Source organism: Onychostruthus taczanowskii, unplaced genomic scaffold (assembly GCF_017590055.1).
Source record: "Onychostruthus taczanowskii isolate IOZ18803 unplaced genomic scaffold, ASM1759005v1 scaffold70, whole genome shotgun sequence".
NCBI lineage: Eukaryota > Metazoa > Chordata > Aves > Passeriformes > Passeridae > Onychostruthus > Onychostruthus taczanowskii.
The window spans coordinates 1,412,956-1,436,833 of record NW_024504787.1 but is presented as its reverse complement, the minus strand read 5'-3'; positions in this window follow the sequence as shown (position 1 = coordinate 1,436,833).

Sequence of the window (23,878 nt, the reverse complement as noted above, 5' to 3'; positions counted from 1 at the left end):
TCTAGGCTATTCCTAACTGATTGTGATGACAAAACCCTTTGAAGAAGTTCAGTGTGGATTTTCTTCACCTTCATCCTTTACCTTTACCCTTCTTCACCTTTCTAAACCTTTGTGTAATTAGTCCTTTACTCCTTTTTTTGTACAAATCCGGGAGAGTTTATGTTTCAAATGCCAAACTCCCCTATTGTTAGCATGGCAACTCACAAAATAGAGAGTATTTGCAAGAATCAGGAAATATTTGTTTGGCAGCACATAGGCAAACTCCTTGGGAAATTCAAAAAGACCAGAAGGATATTAGGAAGAAAAAGATACTGGGATGTTTAAAAATAAATTCAGTGTCAAGACTTTTTTCAAGGATTATCTTCACTTCTGCAAGATCCTGAATAACCTTAAATGGCATCTCACCTGTTGAAATTCATTCAGATAATTTCTCCACTTTAAAAAAAGGAGAAGCAAAAATAATTTTTCTAAGAACAGAAAACTCCCCAAAGCTATAAGCTGAACATTTCAACAAATGAACTCCACAAGAACACTGACTCATTGCAAGAACACAGAAGAAACACAAACAGCCTTCTTCAGATCCAGACAAGTATAAAATAATTGCACTTTCTTTCTTTCTTATTTGGGTCTTTGAAAAGAAGTGATCATAAAGAAACCTCTGAACTGAACATGTAAATGTGTCCTCTATCCTCATCTCTCAGCACTCATCACACCCTCTCTGTAAACAACCTCAGCAAGACAAATAACTGAAATAAAAGAGTTTATCGCATGGCACAATTGCTAGACTCAGCAAATTTTTAGCAAAATGACATATCAGAGGCTTCTGTGTTCTGGGTGAGGCAAAGCATTTAAAATACTACCCACAAATCAGACTGTCACTTTCATATTTGTTAATGGACTTTTTAAACATTCTCATTAATTCAGCATATCCCTGTTAATCTCATGATTGGGACATTTTCCTCAAGATGAAACACAAACAAAATTACAATGAGAAAGAAACCCAGTAGGATTTGGTTGTGCTTTAGCTAGCTACTGAGGTCTCAAGACAAGTCTTCAGATTACTTATTCTGAATAATGGGCTTAGAGGACTTCTTTATTTCATAGAGCTTATTAATATCACCTGTGCATGTCCTTTCAGCATGTGAGTTTTATCCTGGACATGCCCATAAGGATTCTCCAACAAGGAAATGGTGAAGCCTCTTATCTACTGCTGATACTTGCAGCTCGTCTACTAATTTGTGCAAATGGTGAGCCCACTTAGAGCTGTAATCCCTGCAAGGCCTTTCTGCAAAGGGGTTGAAGATAACATGAAACACGCTTCGCTGTCTGCTTACTTTAACATCCTAAAAAATACCTTTGTCCCAAAAACCCCTGGGCAAAATCATGCAGGAAATCCTCTGGAGTGGAGAGCCCATCTCCACCAACCACAGTTAAGAGAGAGCCTGTTAGGAAAAATAAAATGTCAGTGTCCTGAGTGGCGCCCATGCCGAGGTGAGATGCTGGAAGCTAAAGTGGGTCAATGAGTTATTGCATTCCAGAGACAATGGCTGCCCCACTTCTAAACTGTGCCCTGAATTACCAAAGCCTTCTGGCACATCAGCCTAGGGTTTCAAAGACAAGAAGATTTTAAAACTGAAAATGAGCTGTAATTAATGGAACTGGATTAGAACCAAAATAGCAAGACAAAAGAAAGCCCCTGCCCTTGCACTGAAATTACAGAGAACCTGGATCCACCCAGGTGAAGTGCAAGTATCTCACCTCAGCTGGATCATTCTCATTGAATCCCTGTCCTAAAAACACTTTTCAACTCCATAATCTCTTCCACTCTTTCTTCTGCCTTTCAGTCTCAGAAGTATGGACTCTCTAAAAAAACTACACATGCTGCAAGACTTTATCCAGTTCCCAAACATACTCTGTGATTTTGTAATTCAGTGATCTCTCCTCTCTAGCAAACAGAGGTATTGTAGTGAGTAACTGCAGGTTTTGCTTTCTTCAAGCCACTGCAAGTATTTTTAGAGGAATCAGATCCTTGTCAAACAACAGCAGTAGCATCACAGCCAAGCTTCCTGGAATTACCTTTTGTCTTGCTGCTACCAGGTAAAATTCAAGATAGTGCAGATTAGCAGAGAGGTGGATGACATTCAGGATGTTTGTCAGCATTGTGAAAAGTTAGGATCAAATCTGAGGCCACTGTATTTGCCTCCCAGAATCAACATGCCAGGCTTGTGATGCAGAATCATAGAAAAAATGGAGCTGGGGATGTCTTCCTAGCAATTCATAGGTACCTGGGGCTGGATTAGTGGATTAGTATTGCTCAATATACTTTTACTAATCCAGAAAAGGAAGTGAGCAGTTAGGTGACAACTCGATCATCGCTCACACCCTTCTCAACTGTGTTTATGAATATATTAAATAGCAATGACCATAAATTAACACTAGTTTGTTACACAATCATAGAGAACTGGGATGCAGAGTGACCTGGAGAGAGCCAAGAAGGGGTCAGCCCTAACCTTGTGATTACAAACAGATATTTATCTAGCCTGTTCTTTGAGATTCCCATGCTGGGAATTGCCAGCCTGCCCAGATCACACATTCCAGCCCGTAGAGATCCCACCGTCCCTAAGATTTCCTCCATTGTATTTGCTACAATGCACTCTTCCTAACTTTCTACCTTCCCAACCAAGAGAACAGGTTCTTCCTTCTATTTTATGCTTTTAAAAGTTGGCATTGGGCCTCTTTCACTCTTCTCTGTGAAACAGGAGTGGTTCATTGTCTCTCACTTCAGTGTCGGGCCCTAAGTTCTTTTGCAAGGACAGAGCTTTTTAGAGATACTCTATCTGTAGACAGCCCTAAAGCATAGAGAAACTTGCTTTTCTTACTCACGTTTTCCAGACAATGTACAAATAGACCAGAAACAACAGGCCACAGTCTGGAAAACCCCTACTCCAGACCCTGGTCCCAGCCACAGGTCATGTTCCCTAGCCCTCCAGTCACTTCTGTTGCATTCCTCTGAGCCCTCTCCCACTGGTACATAACCTTCCTGAAGGGCAGTGCCCAGAACTGGTTATATTACTGCCATGTAGGCATGACCCACACTAAAAAATCATTGAAACTATTTTATGTGTCCTACAAACAATGCCATTGTTTATACATCCCAGGGATTTTATTAAATCTTCCTTTCTTTTTTGCAACACCATGACTCTGTTGACTTATGGTCAGCTGATATCTGCTCCAGCCACCTGCACAGCCCTTTCTGTACAGCTGCTGCCTCCCAAGATGACTGCCTCTCCCTTGTTTGTACAAAGGACTATTCCTGCATCCACACCATAATCTGCACCTTCCTCCTTGAAATACATCCCTTCCCTGTTGTCAGAGCTGACAAATACCATGAGCAAAGAGCTGATGGGGTTTGGCACATCACAGTGAGCAAGGAGGGACAGCATGTGGTCTGTAACACTGGGGGAAAAGCCTCCATATTGCAAACTGAAAAATAAAATATTTTAATTATTCAAAACAGGCTTAGTTCAGCCTCTCTGCTGAGAGACCTGACCACCACAGTAGTCAACTCACTGGCAACATCTGTACCCCCAGTTATTAGCCACATTGTTTATTTTTAATCAAAAATCTCTGGTTCCAGCTGGGAACTTCTCCCCACTTCTGGTTCCTTGTTGATGTTCTGCAAGATGCAGCACAAACAGCACATCTCTCAACAGTCTGGACAAATGAGGGTGGGATTGCAATGCTAGCACCACACAGCTCTGGTTACCATGGGTGAACAAAGTTTAGGCAGGAATTCCCAGAACCAAAAGTGAAAAGTGTGGTTTCCCCAGTTCCAGTGCCCAGCACAAGCTGCCTCCCTGCAAAATCCTCCTCCTGACACAAAACCCGCTTGCACAAAGCATTTCTGTGGAGGGAAGTGGACCTGTAAGCTCCCAGCAAGAGGAGCTTTAACACCTACCTGGGCTTTACACCTCAGCTGCCTGGTAGCCTGAGGTGGATAAAACAGGTCGTGGCATCTCTCAAAAAACAGTGACCAGGAAACCCATCAGAGTGCTCCTGGCCTTTCATATTCACCTTTGCCAAAGCTGAAATTCAAAGCAAAATAGCAGCAAGAAGCAGGATGGATGGATGAAAGGGAAGTCATGAATTTTCTATAATATGTTTCCTTTTTCTTTTTTTTTTCTTTTTTTTTTTATCAAAAGGATAAAGTCTGGAGGATTTTGACTTCATAACTTTACTCTGAAATGTCGCATGGGCCAGAAGTGTGTAAGGTGTCTCATACAGGGTGGTCTTACAGACCCTGCTCCCCAGGGAGGCCAGGACACCCCACCTCTACAGGTGGTGAGGATAAGCCAAGCAGATCCATGAAGGATCTGGTAATACCCATCTCATATAAATTGTCCTCTTTAATTTCTCTTCATGCTAAAGAAAATTTTAACAGGTATCAAGCACCTCAGGTAATCAGATCACAGTAGTTCAGATCACAGATAAAGAGAAAGGAAGGGTCCATCAGGTGTTCTGCATATCTTTCCTTCATATCAGGATCTCCTAATGACTACACTCTCCCTAATTAGACTTCTGGCAGAATGAGAGCTGGGGCTGTTCAATGTGGAGAAGACTCTGAGGAGACCTTCCAGCACCTAGAGGGTCTTCAAGAGAGCTGGAGAGGGATTTTTTACAAAGACATGGAGAAGATAACGAGGAACGGGTATAAACTGACAGATTGCAGGTTTAGATTAGATATTCAGAATTCTTGTCTGTCAGAGTGGTCGGGAAGTGACACAGGTTGCCCAGATAAGCTGTGAATTCTCCATCCGTAGAAGTGTTCAAGGCCAGGCTAGGTGGGATGGCATTAACTGGTTCACTGATGGCAGCAGTGTTGATATTAATCAACAAACTTGAATTTCAGTATCAGGTGGACTTTTGAGCAACCTGGTCTAGTAGAAGGTATCCCTTTAAAGTCTCTTTCAACCCAAACCATTCCATGAGTCTGTGACTGGGGAGTGAGTGCTTTAGCACCCAAGAGCCCTACAGCTTCCCCTGCTGTGGTTTATCCTGCAGGACACTGTTCACACACCTGGCAGTGCAGCTCACACACAGCCAGGTATCAGGTTCTCTTGCCATTGCAAAACACTTACAGTTCAAAGGTACACAAAAGAATGTAAAATCCTAAGTTCTTCCACAAGCACAGCTTCCGAAGCATGAGAGAGCATTGCAAGGGCCCCAGGGCTCAGTGAGGATGGGGCAGCCCCACCTCACCAGGCTGTGCAAACCACGCCAGGCCACAGCCAGGCTTGCACCACATCCCTGGCAATCTCAGCAAGAACAACCCAGCCTCTGCTGTAACAGGAGGGGAGGAAGGCTGGAGAGCGTTGATGAGAGTGCCTGTGAGGCCCTGGGATGCTGCATCATCCCTGTTTGGCCATCCCCTGGGAGAATTCATGCACTGGCCACTCAATGAGCCAGTAGTGACACTGGGCCAGAGCGAGAGGGCCCCACAGTTATTTTTCTCTTTTTTTGGCATGTGCAGTGGTTGTTTCCAGCACATTAGCTGTTCTGTCAGTGCCTAGGTGTGGATGATTCCACTCCTGGGGCACAGATGAGGCCCCATTGATGGATTAACCACCTCAATAGGCAACGTGAATGGCAGGCATGATTTGTGCGCTCAGCTGCCAGGAGGAATTGGATTTTAATCTCATGCCAATATGGGTCATATCCTCAGCTTGCAGCCTGAATCACATCCTCACCTCACATTCCCGACCCACCTTCTAGCACAATCCAGCCTCATTGGCAAGGAAATTGTGAGGGCTATTTCAAGCACCTCAGGTTCAGCAAAGGGGGAGCTGTGCCTGAGAGTCCCATTGTAACCAGTGGAACTTGGGTGCAGATAAGCCCCCTTTAAACCTGGCCCACAGAAGGAAATCTTAAGCCCTGCCTTCTTTCTTTTTAAGGAGTTTGGAGAGATCTTTCTGAAGATGGACATGGACAAAGAGCCACCAACCACAGCTGCATGCATTTGCTTTCCTGGCCCCCAAAAACCACACCCTCCCAGAAACAGCAAACCCATCCACATAACAGGAATCGGGTCTGGTCCTTGATTTGGTGAGTGCCCTGCAAATAAATTACATAAGAAATCTCTGATTACATAAAGTGCATTGCACAATGCATTATATAAAACTCAGGTCATGGCTTAATCAACCAGCACTCAGCTCTCTTATATCAATAAAAATTAATCTGAGGAGCAGCAAGGAAGGAGGAGGAAGAGGAGGATGCTCTCCCTCTCTTAAGGAGGCGTCTGGCACACATGACCACTGAGCACACCTCCATTCCTGAGCCAGCCCAAAAGGAGCAGCTTCCAGCCAAACTCCAGCTTTTGGCTCAAAGGCCACCTGCAGGTACCTGAACAGGGCAGGAGATTTATGTATCCCTCAGAAAACAGACCCATAATCACAACCACCTCACCATCAATCTTGTCTGGCTCTAATGGGATTGCCCAGAGGCACAGGGTGGCCACCAACCACTATAATGCACCTCCGAGGGGAGAAATGAGAAACTCCTCATGAATGCATTGTTTAAAGAGGCCTGGTTTTCTTTTCTGACACTTATTGATTTCAAATCAGTGGGAAATAGCCAAGGGAAATGTTTCAATGCTGACAGTGATAGAGGAAGTTTCACAGCAGCAGATGGAAATCAAAACTAACTGGGAATTCTGTGCTGAATCTGGTGCCAGAGGTGCCCTAAGATACGTAACAGAGGGCATAGGTCCCACTTCTCTGCCCCAGCATACAGGTTTTTTCTATAAAAAATAATGTGGGTTTCATAATTTTTAAAGCCCAAGAATGACATTAAATTAGTCACAGGATTTCCAATCAATCCACCACAGGGCTGGAAGTGGGACCTGCTCCTTCTCTTGAAAAACTTTGCTCTTAGAGAACCCTGAGGCTACCTGTGGCTTTAATACAACTCTTTCAATCAGTTTCAACACGTCTTGTACAGGATTTTGAGCAAGCAAGCACTTCAGGGTAAGAAATATCTGCAAAAGTTCCCACCATGTCTTGCAGAAACAGATCGAAGCAGCAGGGGTGTCACTGAAAATCATTTTAACAGGTTTTGGTTTCGGTGATAATAGCATCCATTAAATAGGAAAAGCAATAAATCTATAGGGGACATATGCTGACAATAAATGGTGAGATTTCAGCCACACTTTGAAGTAGCATGGAATGGACCAGAGGCAAAGAAGTGCTGGGAACTGCTTGGTCCATTGTTCCATACAGGCAGAGAACTTTTGTGTACCAGCAGAGAGGTAGAAAGTTGCAAGAAGAGGAGAAAGGCCCTCTTTGATGGTTGATTTTGCAGCTGGGCTGTTTCATGGAAGGTGAAATTCTGAAAGGAGAGATGGGAATGCAGGAAACAGCAAGGGCAGTGCAGAGAAATCCTCATGGGATATTTCTGAGCCTTGGAGGCAGATGGTTTCTAATAGCTCTTCCCATGAGAATGGCCATAAGGAGCCTAAGAGGAGATAGGATTTTTTGTTCTGTCCCCTTTTCCTTCGGTCACAGGAGCATCAGCTGTCACCAGGGGAATATAAGAGGTGGGCCAATTGGATAACATACAGATTGAGGGGTGTTACACCACCCTGGCACTTCCCAACACAGCTGTCAGCATATTTAGGGGGGAAAAAACCAACATAACAAACCAGAACCTTGCCCTGTGTAATAAAATCCAAAGGGAAATCATGAGAGGCAAGAAGGGAGCCAGAGCAAATTCCCTGTGACCAGCCATTCCCAGGAAAGGAGTTCCCACCATGTCTTCTGCAGAAAAGAATGAGTCAAGGAGAAGTTACCACAGAACATGACAGAGCATGTAGGTGTGCACAGGGAGACACCTTTCCTCCTTTGGTGCTGGTAGTGGGGAACATTGCTCAGGAAACCTTCTTTGCAGCCAAGATCTCCACGGGTGAGGTCAAACAGGTCCTCAGGAGTCAAGGATTCTGCAGACAGACCAACGTGCCTGGATGCCTGGATGTGGCATGAGGAGAAAGTCAAACACCTGGAGCCTGTCTGTGTCCAAAAGCCATTGCAATAGCAATGGGTTTGGGCTGGAGGAAGAGGATGGGGAGTTGCTCCTAGCTTCTCCTTCCACCAGTCCTCCTTTTCTTTGTGTACTGAATAACCCCTGGATAACACCAAAAACCTAGCTTCTCCTTCCACCAGTCCTCCTTTTCTTCCAAAAATTGTGTTATCCAGGGGTTATTCAGTGCACAAAGGCTCTCTGTGCCAAATAACCCCTGGATAACACCAAAAATGGTGTTATCCAGGGGTTATTCAGTACACAAAGGCTCTCTGTGCCGAGGCTAGATTTCTGAGTCACTAGATGAAAAGCAAACCTATGCCACCAGGGAGATAATGCCTGTAATGCAAGAGGTGAGAGGGCTCTTGCACAAGGCGCTGGGTTCCCAGTGATCACACCTGGCCAAAAGCTGTGGGCTTTAGTGCTCCACATAAAGCTCCCTGGGTAGACACAAGATGCCAACCCATGGGGCGCTCAGGCTGGCTACAGCTCCTGTTTGTCCAGTTGGGAAACTGGTTCTGCAGCGTGACCAGGGAAACCTGGCCCCGGTGATGCCTGCACCAAATCCTCCCTTTGTGTGAAACAGCAGTGAACAGGTGCCTCCACTCAGGCTTTCTCCAAAGTGTCTCTGCCACCCACACCTCTATCCCACACAAACTGTGTGCTCAGGGGATTTCAAATAATCCCCAGCACAAACAAAGTTTGCACCGTGGCCTGGGGAGATATTCACTCACAGAATTCTCAGTAAGATCAGGATTTGCAGCTTGTGTTAACACAAAGGTCCCATCAAAGCCAAGTGAAAGAGAACAGACTTTGACCACAAGGTCTCCTGGATGGCTCTAGCAAGTTTTAGTTACAGTCAGGCAATCCAGAATCCTGTTTGATGCACAGGCTGATGGCTCACAGAGCTTTTTGTCACTGTGGGTTGTAGCACAGGATTGCTCAGATGCAAAAGGGAGGTGAGATCCTCTGGCTGCAGAGCAGCCCCCCGTGGGCCATGCAGCACCAGGGAATTCCCAGGTCTGGGAATGGATGGGGATGAATACACCTTGCATCAAAGAATGAGGCTCAGAGGAGAGCTCTGCTTAATCTCAGGGTCAAACCCTGTGCCAGAGCCAAGTCACAGAAAGCACTAATGGCACGCTCCTGGCCAAGAAACAGCTGTGTTGGTACAAGGTAGGCACTGCACAGTTAGGGTTCCTGGCAGCACACTGGTCCATCAGGCAAACCTTCAAAGTTTTGTTGGGCCTCAGATACAGTGCAGGGGAGTCAGCACTGACCTCCTTCAGCCTGGGGTGTTCACCTGAGGACCAGGGGATTCCATACTCAAATCCCTTCTCTGCCCCAAGAAATGAGACACAGAACTGAAGTGAGTGACCCCCAAGTTAACCCCGCTGTGAGTGTCAGACAGACACAGGTGAGATATCCATATCTCCCCTTTGGAAAGCTCCCTCATTTTGCACAAAATAATCTGAAAGAGGACACACGAAACACTCCCATCAGGGGCATGGCAGAGGGCTTTCAGCAGGAGAACTGGCAAGAGCCCTTCACCTCAGCACCCTCTCACTTGAGCATACAGGAAAGGCTTGTGTTCAGGCCTCTGTAGGTGGGAAGGGAACCAGACCTGGATCTCCTGAAACCACAGGATGGTAGAGAGGTAAACAGGTAGAAAATAGGAAGACAGCCAGGAAAGGAAGCCAGCTGTAGGAGCACACAGACCAGGACTACACACCTTCCCCTGGCTGGAACAAAGAGGAATAGAAATTGTGGATATTTGGCTTAAAGAGCGGTATTCTCAGCCTGCAGTATTTTGGGAATGTGGAGGATTCCCCTGCTGTGCAGTGTACAGAATCCAGGACAGTTAACACCTTGTTTCTAGGTGGGAAAACCCACTGGGGTTAGAGGTTCTGTCCACAGCAATTCCCTTCCCCGGGCATCCCAGGGAAGCACCATCACCTGCATGTGATCAGATGCATCCCAAAAGCCCCACAATAAAGTCCACCTCTCCTCAGGCTCTATCATAATAAAGAACCTGGCTCTTCCTCCTCTTGCTTCTGGTGTCTAATGCCTGGCTAAGGAATGGCAATGGAAAGTGACACATGTATATGGAGTGAGGCAGGTAGCAGAGACATTCAGAACGATAGCTACCACTGGACTTAATTATACAGGTATCATTGTATTTTTTTAGCCACGGTGAAATATTTGCCACCACTTTTCTGTCATACTTGTTAGTTGCCATGGAACTTAAGGTGTTTTCAGGGTCTGATAAATGTGCACTAGATCAGACACAGCATGAAGCTGTGACAGAAGCTATCCATACCATGTGAAAGGAGGGATCCCAAGTGACTTGCACCAAGGAAGAGCTGGTCTGCCTGGCTCAACTCAGCCAACAGACCTTGATTTTTGTGACACTCTGCTGCTCAAAAGCTCTATTGTAGAAGAGATCCATCATTTGGGGGAGACCCTTTGCAAACAAGGTTACATGTCAGTTTTTGGCCAGAGCAGAACCAGCGATGTTGACCCAGAGCTCAGGTGATGCTGTGTGCATGGGTTGAGATAGAGAAGGTTTTTCTGCACCACCTTCCCTTGCTGGTTTCCCTCTAAAGCATGGGAGAAACACAATCACTATGCTGAGGGCAGGAGGAAGCAGGTTGTCAGGCAGCTTGGTAAGTGGTCATCTTGGAGGCATGGACAGAGAACACACCATGGAAGTAATATGGGAACACTCACCTTCCTGTCCTTGGGTCACCCAAGCACACCTTGCACCTTCAGCTGTTGCTGTGTACTCTCCTCTCTCTGCTTGTGGGGGTTGGCTCCATCTCACATCAAGATCAGTGATTAAAGCAGGGAATAAATAAATACAGTAAATTGGGAAAGATCAGCTCATCAGGCCAAGTGCAAATGCTGCGGTCTCATCCAGAAAGCATCCTGTAATGTGCAAACAGGAACTGATAGAGATCCTCTTCCAAGGGCTGAGCTTGTTCATAACTGATGGATTCCCTTGGCCAAAACCACCTCCTGCATATCTGGGTGTGAGCTCTGCTATCTGCTGCTGCATCATGCACAGCAGAGATCTCTCCTGGGCCGAGGGCAATTCTCAACTTGGAGAGAGTGGAAGCATCAACAGGGGCAGATCTGTTGTCCTCATTAGCCCATTCTGTCAGGGAGCATTTCAGGATGAACGTGAGGGAAGAAACATGCCTTTTTATCTTGTCACATTCTTGCATATGGAAGGGAATAACTGAATCCCTGTGGCAAGTTCTGCCTAGCAGAGCAAGCCCAGCTGCAGAACCTCACACTGCAGCCCACATAAACATCACCTTGGGAAGATCTCTTGGGAGTCACAGCACAAAACAGCTCTGTGCCTGGCAACATCTACAACAGTGGAAAAAATCCCTCACTATGGAGCCTGGGTCTCAAGGCACTGTAACACAATAAGTCTCACCAACTCATTTCCTTACCCTGGGGAGGCTGCACCATGGGAAGCCACGCAAATCCTCTCATAGGATGTGCTGTGATGGGGAGGATGCTCAGCAAATCAGGTGGTACCACACCTCACCTACACTGCACAGGGCATTGTTGAAAAAAAGGATATCTTAGGAACCTTCAAGGAGGGGTAATGAGGCAAGACAGCAGAAGGGTGAAGCAACAACTTGGGCAGCAAAAGACAAGAGCAGGAAAACCTGCTCTTGGGTCAGATTCTTTAGTCCAGGCCAGATCTCCCCTCTCTATCCCATTCCTGTCATTACTGCTGCTGACCTTTCAGAGCAAACTCCAACATCCAGAGATCTGCAGGGCAGATGGACAGTAACCATCAAAGCTGACCACTGGCATCACTCAGGCTGAAGAGCTCCACACCCTATGTCTGGTTTGCATGCCCAGCTTGTGGTAGGAGAGGCACTACAGGAGCGGCTTCTATGAGAAGCTGCTGGAAGCTTCCCAGAGCCAATGTCAGGTAGTTCCAGGATGGACCCAGCATTGGCCAAGGTAGGGTCAGTCAGGAATGACAGTAATGCCTTTGTGATATTTAAGAAGGAAAAAAAAAAAAGTTATTGTGCAAAAGTAATTGCATCCAGAGAAGAGCAGGGTGAGAAGATGTGAGAGGATCAGCCCTGCAGACAGGCAGGGCAGGGCAGGAGGGGCAGGAGCTGCTCCAGGCTCTGGAGCTCAGATTCCCCTGCAGCCCCTGGAGCAGCCCAGGGTGAGGCAGCTGTGCCCCTGCAGCCCAGGGAGGGCAGGGGAGCAGAGATCCACCTGCAGCCCCTGGGGGAGCCCAGGCTGGAGCAGGGGATGCCCAGAGGAGGCTGTGGCCCCATGGGAAGCCTGTGCTGGAGCAGGATCCTGGCAGGGCCTGTGACTCCATGGAGAGAGGAGCCCAGGCTGGAGCAGGATTGCTGGTAGAACTCCCCTGTGGGGGACCCCCACTGGCACAGCCTGTTCCTGAAGGATTGCAGCCATGGAAGACTGAGCCACAGCCACGGGATGGACTCACAATGGAGATGTTCATGGAGAGCTGTCTCCTGTGGGAAGGTCCCCACTCTGGAGCAGGGGAAGGACTCCTCTCAGGAGCAGCAGCAGGAACAATGAATGAGGAACTGACCATAATCCCCACTCCAATCTTCCTGTGGCACCGTGGGAGGAGGTAGAGCTGGGAAGGAGGGAGCAGTGGGGGAAAAGTTGTTTTAAGACTTATTTTGCTTCTCATTACTCTGCTCTGATTTTGATCAGTAATAAATTCAATTAACATTTTCAGTTTGAGTCTGTTTTGCCCATGACAGTATTTGATGAGTGATCCCTCTGGGTCCTTAGCTCATGAACTTTTGTTACATATTGTCTTGTCCAGCTGAGCAGGGGCAGAGCAGCTTTGGTGAGTGCCTGGCATCCAGCCAGAGTCAACCCACCACTCCCTGCAGTTCTCAGCCTAAGCCTAGCCATCCTCATGGCTAGGATTTGGTGAGCTCCTTGGCGAGGCAGTAGTGTGCTCACCACCTCAGAAAGGCACCCAAAGAGCTTTGCTGGCCAGGGTCTGCCTGTGGATATTTACAGCTCTGAGGGACTGGCCCAACAAACCCTGACTCCCTGCCTTGGTTCCTCTAAGATTCCATACTTTTCCCTGCTACTGTCATCTCGACCATCCCACCTCTGTGCAGTCTTACCTTTCTCAGCACTGCCATTTCTCACAGCACATGGGCAGGGTATGGCAGGACCACAGCTGGGATTTTGGACTCAGGGAGATGGGGTCTGGGAGCAGGAGACTACCCAGAGATGGAGTTACAGGGAGATGGGGTGAGAGACGGCAGGGGTAGGAGGGATGGCTTCCCCATGCCTTTTCCTTGAGCTGTTCCACCTCACAAAAAAAAAAAAAAAAAAAAAAAAAAAAAAAAAAAAAAAAAAAAAAAAAAAAAAAAAAGAGTCCCTTGGGCCACAGAACGTGTAATAGTGAGCGCAGCTCCACCGTGAGTCATCTCTGCTTCGAGACAGGACAGCAGGGCTGAAGTTTCCCACGACTTGAACACAGAGGACAGTCTGGCATTGGCACTTCATTTCAGGGGAGCATCTCCCACAGGGACAGAGACACACAGCCCTCAGACACAGCCCAAGCCAAAGCTCAGCCTGAGAGGAGAGAACATCATGATACATCATGATTTGTGGTTCTCAGCTCCTTGTCTTCTCTGACATTCAGCAGGATCCCTTCCAAGCCTTGTGGAAGCTGTCCCTGCCTGTAGTAGATCACCTGGGAAACAAGGTCCTTTCAGGTCCTTCCAACCAAACCATTCTGTTTCAAATCCCAGCTTAATGGGGTCAAATCAAATTTCCCTGCAGAGCCAGGATCCAACCTGTGTATAGAGAGCACAGCCAGTACCTGACTATCCACTGGAGAGGACTCCTTGGATGTGTTACTGCTGAAATCCCAAGATTAACACAGGAACTTCTCACACTGGTGCCACAATCCCTCTGGAAAGACCAAAGGCAAATCTACCCTTGGATCATCCTGTGTGCTTTATGCTGCCATAGAGAGAGCAACATGAGAAGCTTCCACCTGCTCTGCCCTTTCCCACATTTCCCTGCGTGTCCCTGGAGATGTAACATGGCACAGAAGCAGCACTAGGGATGACAGTGCTTGTGGGACCCACTAGATTCAGGATCCCAGCTCAAGCCTCTCTGCTCCCACCCCAGAACCAGATTATGGTCACCCAGCCCCCCTAGGAGGTGTGTGGGGAGGTCAGTGCTGCCCTCCAGCCCTCTCAGCTCATTTGCCAGACACATGAGCTGAAGGCATAAGCTGAACAAGTATAGCTTGTGCAGGGAATTTCCCTCTGAAGGCTTTGCAGCCCTTTTTGGGGTTACACAGGTTCAGGCTGTCCTAGTAGGCAGTGCAAGGGTAACCCCAAGACCGAGGGTTTCACTGGATATGGGCACGCTGTAGAAGTCAGCATGGAGGAAGCTTGGGCAAAGCAGAGGGGCAGTGCAAGCCCTCTCAGTGCTACATCCATGCCCATCTACCTCCCAGGCTGGCTATTTTTGTTGACTGCACGCAGCCAGATCCTGTCTTCTCAAGAATTCTGTGTGGGTGATCCCCAAACAGACCTCAGATTCTCTGGCACCAGTTGCAACATTCCTGCTGTGCACACTGAGCTCTGCCTCAGCAATGCTCAAAACCTCAGAAAAACAGATTTCTTCTCTCAGGATACCCAGAGAGCTGCTCTGGCAGTGAACTCACCTTTGTTGTCTACAGCAACTCCCAAAGGAGGCTGTGTTGATCTTTTTCCTAGGAGATGAACACCTTCTGGAGAGAAGCAGCGCATGCGCTGGCACAGCCAAGGTCTGCCCTGACTCACACTGGGACCCGTTTGCCCCAGGGGTACCAGTTCCAGCCATAAATCCCAGCCTGAGCAAGGCCTGCCAGCATGCTTGGCTCGGCCAAAATTCCTGCAGAAAAGCTAATACTAATAAATGAAGGTTTGCTGGAAGTGTTGGCACAGGGCAGCGGGATGTTTCTGAGCTCTGCACAGAAACCTACCAACAGCGTTGTGGTTTCAGATGAAACTCAAGACATGTGAGTCCTCCAGCCAAGTTTCACCACTGGGTTTCAAAGTCACCCTCAGCAGCAGGAGACAACCACCACCGCAGCACACCAGAATATTGGGCTGGGAGCACAGCCAGATCCCCGGCACATCCAAGGCTGGATGTGCTCCTGGTTCAGGAGGCAGAGGGGAACTGGTCTCCCCTGTACCCACAATGACAGTGTTCCCTGGCAGGTCTTGGATTTCATCTCACTCCCCAAAATGTGGTAGGGAGGTCCTACCCCAGCCCTCTCACACCAGGGACACAGGAGAGGCACATGTGAGTGGCACCTGGCTCAGCGGCCACACAACGCAGCTGGGACCTGGGAGGTCAGCCCCCACGCCTGCACCACCAGCCTGGCTTGCTCCAGTGATTAGTGAACCTCAGGCAGCCTCCATGCTGAGCGACCTCTCCATCCCTGCCAGCAGCACTGCCACTGGGAGCTGCAAGCCCAAAGCCTCCTCTAGCTTCTCCATCTCTCATCCTGCAGCTTGTGGATTCAGGGCTGCTGCTTGCTGCTGAGCAGGCTGTTTTCTCCAATTGCCACCACCAATAGGTTTTTGCCCATGCAAAACTGCAGACAAGCCACTTCCTATTTCCAGGTGCAACAGGTTTGTGGGGAAATCCCTCCAGTCAGACAGGGCTCTTCTGTCCTCATCATAGAAGGGATGGCAGCTTTTCAGCATCCCATTTCCATGGAGCTGCCTCGCAGCAGGAGAGGTGTAGGAGAGGCCTTGAAGAAGTGTGTTACAGGCTGATAGTTTATCTTGGAACTCTCCTGAGCACTGGCAATCCCTCAACCCTTGGAAGAAAACCTTCTTGGCTGCTTTGAACGTTACTGTTCAAGCCCAGCAGCAGACACATGGAAATATTTTCATGCTCCTGGACATGTCTTGCTGAAAAAGGAAAAAAGAGTGGCTGGATTCATGTCCCTGCTTCCAGCTGGTGACTTGTCCTGTGACCTGGGTCCCACTGTTTCACAAACCATACCAGGTCCAGCTGACATGGGAAGATAAAGGCAGCCCCACAATGCCAGACCATGGCTATCAGGTATTTGTATAGCACTTTACACATACAGGTGGTAAAGACTGCAGCCTCAAAAGGGAACTGACACATTCACCCCCCAGCCTGGCTCTGGGTAGCTGAGGGAACAGCTGCTGCACTGGGGAAATGGTGTAAGCCAAACCAGGAGCAGGAAAAGGCTGATGCTTCTCCCCATAGTGGCTGCACCAGTGACAGCCCCACCTTGGGATGGACACCACATCACTGGGGTGAGCAGGGGGTGCCAAATGCAATTCTGGATGCTGCTTTGAGATGCACGTCCACGGCATGGAGAAGAGCAGGGGAAGGAATCCTGCAAGCCCATATGGCTGCATATCAGCATGCCAGCCATCCTCCTGCCTTGCAAAACAGGGACAGGCTTCCTCTCTTCCCAGGATCATTGCCAGACTCATGGCTGTGATGTCCCACCCATTCCTTGCCCAGACCCCATCCTTACCCCGAAACTCCCTCCCCATGTGGCGCTCACGCCCTCCATGTCTCATCCTACCTGCCTCCAACCGTTGGTGCTCCAGGGCAGGGAAAGTATCCCATTGCCTCCTTTCCATGGGCTGTGGCAAATTGCTGGTGCTAAACAAATTGCAGCTCCTGCCAAGAATCATCACTGTCGTGGGGCAGGAGCTGGGAGCATTACTCACCCAGGGAATTGTATTTGCCTGTGTCAAAAAGGGCAGCTGCCTCACTGGCTCTCTGCTACAGGCCAGGGGTGACATGGCACAGGCCACCAGTCCCCCAGCTACATATTCCAGGAAAGGCATGTAATTCCCCAAGTCCTCACCAGCCTCCAACAAGTACCCAAAAAAGTGAAGGAAAGGCATACCTATATAAATATAAGGTATGGGGCAGGTATAAGGCAGGGCAACACCTTGCCCTGTAACCATGCAAAGGAGGGATATGAAGTACACTTTGAAGGGCATAAGGGAAAGGAAATGTCCTTGGGATGGACTACCTGGGGAAGAGGTCCTGGTGCTGTGGCAACAGGAAGAATGTTAACCATCTACACCCCCAGGCTGTATTGGGAGGGAGCATGGGATTTGGTTGCCAATTATTCCACCTGGCTGAGCCTTTAGCAAAGATAATCCCCACTGACAAGATCTAACAGAAAGGGCTGGCTCAGCCCTGCACTGTAGGACATCCCTTGCACCATACAGTCCTGCCCTGTGAGCCCTGATCCCACTGGATGGAGGAGAGGTATCACCCATCCTCTCTTGACCTTTGGTTTGGGGAGCAGCCTTGTTTTGGGACAGGGTCTGCTGATCCCTGGTATCTTACACAGCTTGCTGCCCACCTGCAATACATAGCCCCCCATCTGTTCCCTGTAACACTTTAGGGTCTCCCATCATGCATAAGGACATGGTTATCCCATGGCAGCACCTCCAGCCCACAGCCATGGTCTTGCCCTGCATTTAACACAAAGCAGGTCAGCATTCCACCAAACCAAGCCTGGCTACCATGTGTGCTCACAGAATCACAGCACAAGCAGAGTTGGAAGGGGCCCAAAAGGATCATTGAATCTAGCTCCTAGCCCTTCACAGAACCCCCCAAGAGTCACACCATGTGCCCAAGAGCATTGCCCAAACACTTCTTGAGCTCTGTCAGGCTTGGTGCTGTGACCACGTTCCTGGGGAGCCTGCTCCAGTGCTCAGTCACCCTCTAGGTGAAGAACCTTTTGCTGGTATCCAACCTAAAGCTCCTGACACTTAAGGTCACTCCCTCAAGTCCTGTCACTGTCACATCAGGGCAGAGATCAGTGCCTGTCCCCCCTCTCCCCCTCATGAGGAAGCTGTAACTACAATGAGGTCTCCCCTCAGTCTCCTCCAGGCTGAACAGACCAGGTGACCTCAGCTGCTCCTCACATGGCTTCCTCTCAAGGCCCTTCATCATCCTTGCCCTCCTTTGGATGCTTTCTAGTAGCTTTATATCCTTCTTTTATTGTGGCACCCAAAACAGCACCCCAGTGCAGAGCAGAGCAGGACAATCCCCTCCCCTGCCCAGCTGGCCTGATGTCCCCAGGACAGGGATGTCCCTTCTGGCTGCCAGGGCACTGCCAACTCATGTCCAGCTTCTCATCAATCAGGATCCCCAGAGTCCCTTTCCCTGGCACTGCTTTCCACATCTCATTCCCCAGTCTGTCTGTCCCATGTCCCAGCCCTGTATCCAGGGTTGTTCCATGGTGCAGAACCCGGCACTTTCCCCTGTTGAACTCCATGTAGTTGGTGATTGCCCAGCCCTCTAATTTGTCAAGGTCTCTCTCAGGGCCTTCCTGCCTTAGAGGGAGTCAGCAGCTCCTCCCAGTTTTGTATCACCTGCGAACTTGCTCCAGTCCTGCATCCAGGTAATTTATGAAGATGTTGAAGAGCAGAGTGCCACGGATGGAGCCCTAAGGAACCCCACTAGTGACAAGTCCCCAGTCTGGTGTCACCCCAGCCACTACCACCCTTTGTGCCTGACCTGTGAGCCAGTTGGTCTCCCATCCCATGATGTCTTTATCCAGCTGTGGAATGGACATTTTGTCCAGAAGGACACAGTGAGATACAGTATTGAAAGACTGACTGAAATCCAGGAAGTGGCTTCCTGAACTGGCTTCCCTTGATAACTAGGCAGGGAAGAGACAGAAAATTACAAACTTTAAGCCTAGTGGGGCCACCACTGTAGTTTGCCTCCCAGACACTCTGATACTCATTATTTTACTATGCATGAAACAATGTAATGTAGCCAAAAAGGAGAGACTCAAAGCTAATAAATCAATACAGTACCAGGTTCCTGACATGCCCTTTTCTGGCACATCCCTTAGACTTCCCATGCATATCCAGGAGCAACATTAACAGGAACAGTCTGTCTGGCAACTTTGGCAGTGCAAAGTCACCAGCACAAGGCACAAGTGTTTCTCTGCAGGCTCACTGCCAACACAAGCTCTCAGCACCTTCGTTTGTGACAGCAAATGAAACCCTGGGGAACAAATTCCCCCTTTCTTGCTCTCTGGTGGGAAGAGGCAGAGTTTGCAGAGCCTGGTCATGATGCTCAGCAAGAAAGTAGAATAATGGGGAGATCCTTGATACACCCCCAGTTCATTCCTCTACCAGAGCCCACCATGGCATCACCACCTACCCAGCACCTCCCCACTGTGCTCCTGGCCAATGCTGATTTTTCTCCTGGTGGCTGCTGAGCCCTAGCACTTGAGTCTATGCAAAGGCTTCACAGCACCAGAGAATACATCTTTGTGACAGCTCGTATGGTCTCAGCAGCTTGCAGTTTTGCTCTGCTCCCCCTCACACAGCCCTGGCATGCCAGCAACCAGCATTGCTTCTCCCACTACCCCTTGTGTCCCAATCCCAGCCTCCTTCCAGACTGCATTTCTTCTATTTTGCAGTTCCCCCACCCAATATCTTGATTTCCCCTTCCCTGTGGTGCACCCTGCACTCACTAAATGCCACCCTCACCCCTTAGCTGCATCACTCTGCCTTTCTGACGAGACCACAAGCACTAAAAGTTGCCACCTACCAAAGCTGCTTTGCTGAGGAACCAGTACTTCCCAAAAGTTGCTGCCTTGGCTGGGAAAAATCACTTCAGGTCCAGAGCATTTTCCTGATAAGAGAAACCCCAGCAAACCAGCCCAGCCTAGAAGAATGGCCATTGTGGGAACAGCAAACTAGGGGAGATTATTCCCCTTCTGTGCCGAAAAAAAGCCCTAATCACTCCTTCCCTAACCAGTTGTGGAAATTTAACCTAAGGGTTTTCAAAAATGACTAGTAATTGTGGGTGCCTGAGCAAGATGCTTCTTTAAAAGGCCTTTATTTCCAGGACACATGTGCTTCGTGCTTTCCAAGGGTCAGCCTCAAGCCAGACAGCCTCACAGAGACCCCAAAGAGCCTCTGAAAAAATCTCAGCAGCCCCAAAGAATGAACATCAAAGTCTGAACAATTTGGTAAGCAAGAAAACCTCACAGCACTCAACCTGCTGTGGTCATCCCATCATCTGAGTTGGGTTTCATCAACCTGCTCCCTTTCACAATTCTTGTTATGGTCACTCAAAGCTGTCAAGGGCACCTGGCAAGCAGGGGTCTGGTGGCACAAGGAAGGCTCCATCCCCTTCCCCTTCTCCTGAGCCTCCCAGCACTGCTGTCTGCCACATCCTTGCAAAGCATGAGCTGATCCTTTAGGAGACAGCTGCCCAAAGGGTGGCTCAGCTAAAGGCTCGAGGGAACCCACCAGCATTTGGAAAGCCCTGCTAGAAAGCAGAAAGCACACATAAGGCATGCACCCCTTGAGCCCTGTCTTGGCTGGCTCCATCCATACACTAAGCATATCAATATCATCACGCCAGCCCAGTCTTGCCTTTGGAAGCCCCTCCCTGTCTGCACTCACCCCCCCACGCACTGGAGACCCCCATAAAGAGCTTCTGAGGTAGCTTTGCAAAACCAACACATCAAAGCCCATTGCTGCTGCCTCAGCTCTCCCTTTGCCCTCGTCCCAGCTCTTGCAACATGACACGGCATGGGCTCCCCAGGGCAGCTCTGTGTTTGTGCAGCTCTTGTTTACGGCTGGGACCACAGCTAATCAAACAAGCGAGTGCCCACTCACTGCTCTGGAAGTGGAAACCCAGCATGGTTGTCAAACAAGAGTGCTCTGAATAACCCAGGCCCTACCCCAGCTTTCACAATAGGAATTAGTCACAGTACTCCAACGGGAGCAGCAAATCCAGCAACAGGAGATAAAGTTACAGCAGAGACCTCACTTGTCCTCTCTTGTGCACCTGAGACACCCCTCTCCTGTGGATCCTGCCTTTTCAGACCCTTTAGAGGTGCAGGGACCCTCTGCTCCTGAAAAAGGTGTGTTGAATTTTGCTTTAGGTAAACTGTTGCTCAAGAAGTCAGAGTACAGCAATATCCACATCCTAAGAGTAACCAGCAGAAGTCCAGAGGAGGCCACCAAATTTATTAAACAGATGGAGCACCTCTCTCCTATGAGGAAGGGGGAAGAGAATTGGATTTGGTCAGCCTGGAAAAAGAAGGCTTCAGAATGACCTAACTGTGGCCTTCCAGTACCTGAAGGGAGTCTACAAGGAAGATGGAGAGGAACTTTCTACAAGACACATAGTGGCAGGACAAGGGGGAATGTCTTAAAACTGAAAGAGAACAGTTTTAGACTAGGTATTAGGGAGAAATTCTTCCCAGTGAGGGTGGTAAATATTTGGACACTGGGTGATTTAAGGCAATGCAGAGTTATCCTTCCCCTGAAAGTAGAGCCTGTGGATCACCTACAGCTTTGGCAACAAGAGTACTGCAAGCAAGGCTGGGATAATTTTTTATCTGGGTAACTTTTGCTGACACAGGTGTATCCCTTCCAGGTGATGTAACCTGGGCTAACAGTGGTCAATATGGTGAGTCTTAGGTGAATTCATTACAAGGTCTTTGCTGAGGTACCCCTGTTTGTCACCTACACTGGACTCCCATCTGGCTTCTGAGCACAGTGCACCACATTATGAAACACCAGCAGGTTAGGACTTGTACAAGGGTTTGCTTACAAGTTTCATTTACCATCATTTTATTGGGACCAGCAAAAGATTTTCCTGGATGTTTCCTGTCCCTTTGCTGCACACTGAAAATGGCGGGTGGAGGAGCAGCTTTATGCTTTTTAAAGGCAAAAAGGAAAAAGTAGAAATACAACACCTGACAGTGTAAAAGAAGCAGATAAAAGCAGAGCTGGGGTGGGGAGGACAGGGCAGAGGAGATTACAGCATTGTTCAGCTGAAAATGCAGAGGCCATCACCCCATAAATATATCCAGGCAGGGAATAAGCCACTGAGGGGCCACATGCCATGACAGCCCCAGAGAAGGGCGAGCAGGACCTTCAAGCCTACCTGGTGAAGAAGGTAGCTAGAGGAGCTCTGCTGCTCTGGAAGCTAATGCAGGCTCTGGCACGTGCTTGTGACTGGGGAGAAAGCAGATATATGCAGTGGGGAGAATGTTCCAGCCTCCGTAACATCCGGCAGAGGGAAAAGCAAAGGTAGGATGGGGCATGGAGGAAACAGGCAGAGCTCTGGCACAAGCAACCACTGCACCAACTCAGTGGTGTCCAAAAGCCGTGTTGGAAAACGTATGTGATTCTAATGTCAAGCTGCATGTTCAGAGTGAAGGCAAATGGACACAAAAAGAGGGAACAATCCAACCACCGAGGAAAATTACAGCCATCGCTGAAGGCAGGTTGGGCAATTCCAACATCTAGAGGATGATAAAGCACAACAAAGAGAAGATTAAGAATTAATCCCTAATTAGCTGCTTCTGAAACCTGACGAAATCACTGCCTGCACCATTTGTTAATGGACTTGTCAGCAAGTTCTGAGGATGCAGGGGTCACGGCAGCAACAGAATGTGCTGTTTTGTTCTCAGGTGAGAGGTCTGTTTTGCCCATTAAGAGCTTTTGATGATTTCAGTTTAGGTGTACTCAAAGCTCTTTCCAGAAACAATGGGCAATGGATTCCACATGCAGCCTCCCTCAGCCACCAGCACAGGGAAGAGAGAAAAATTATCCTTGTAGTTGAAATGTACCTGATTTATCCCATAGCCAGGGGTGCTGCACACATGTTCCTACCCCACTCTGTGAGGACACAGTGTTTCCAACAACAATCAACGGGCACTAAGCAAGGAGCACAAGCCCAGAGTCCCATCTCTGCCACAGCCCACTTTAAAATTATTCAGAGAAAACATCTGAAAAACAACTTGTGAATTTCCTCAACAAAGCCCTGGGCTCATTGCCAACAGCTAAAAAGACCAGCAGGTCTTGAAGCAATACACTCAACTTCCCATCCAAAATGCTCCTAACCAAGCAACAACTGCCTATTTATCAGGCTGCCTAAATATCCACTTGCCTTTCCAGGCTTGATCTCCAAAATCAAGCAAAATCTGCTGTCATGAAGTCTGTTTTCTTTGCTCTGCATCTGATTCAACTGTGCCTTGCTGTTGGAACAGGTTTTCTGCCTCCACCAGAAGAGGGGATGGGACAGGTGCATTTGCTCCAACTTATTTCCTTCTCTGGCCTTATCAGGAGTCTCCACAATCATTCCACAAGAGAGAAATAACCCAACCTCCCTGCTCTGAGTAGGGTCACCTGAAGCAGGTTGCTCAGGACTATGTCCAGTTGGGTTTTGAGTATAAAGTATGGAGACTCCACCTGGGAGTCTGTGGGCACCCTGTGCCAATGTTTAACCACCCTCAAGGTAAAGAAAAAGCATTTTAGGCAGAACTTTCTGCATTTCAATTTACCCCTCTCACCCATCATTTGGAACCAATCCATCTTATTTACTGCCTCACCAGGTATTAAAACACATTGGCAATAACCCCCTGAGCCTTCTCTTATCCAGGCTGAACAAGCCTGGCTCTTCCACCCTCTCCCCCTCATCACAGAGGCTTGAATTCCTTTATTGTCTTTGCTGCCCTTCACTGGACCTGCTCCTTTTTATTGGGAAAACCAGCATTGAACACAATGTGCCAAATATGCCTCACTGGGGTTGAGCAGCAGGGAATAACCTGGTCATTCTTTTAATAAGTGTTTTTTTGGTTTTGCTAACCCCTAGAACAGCAGCAACTTGTATCAACTCCCTACCAAACCAGGAAACTGCCTTTCCATTGCACACTTCAGCCCTATTTTTCAGACCTTTACATTTTTATGTGAACACATCTCCAATT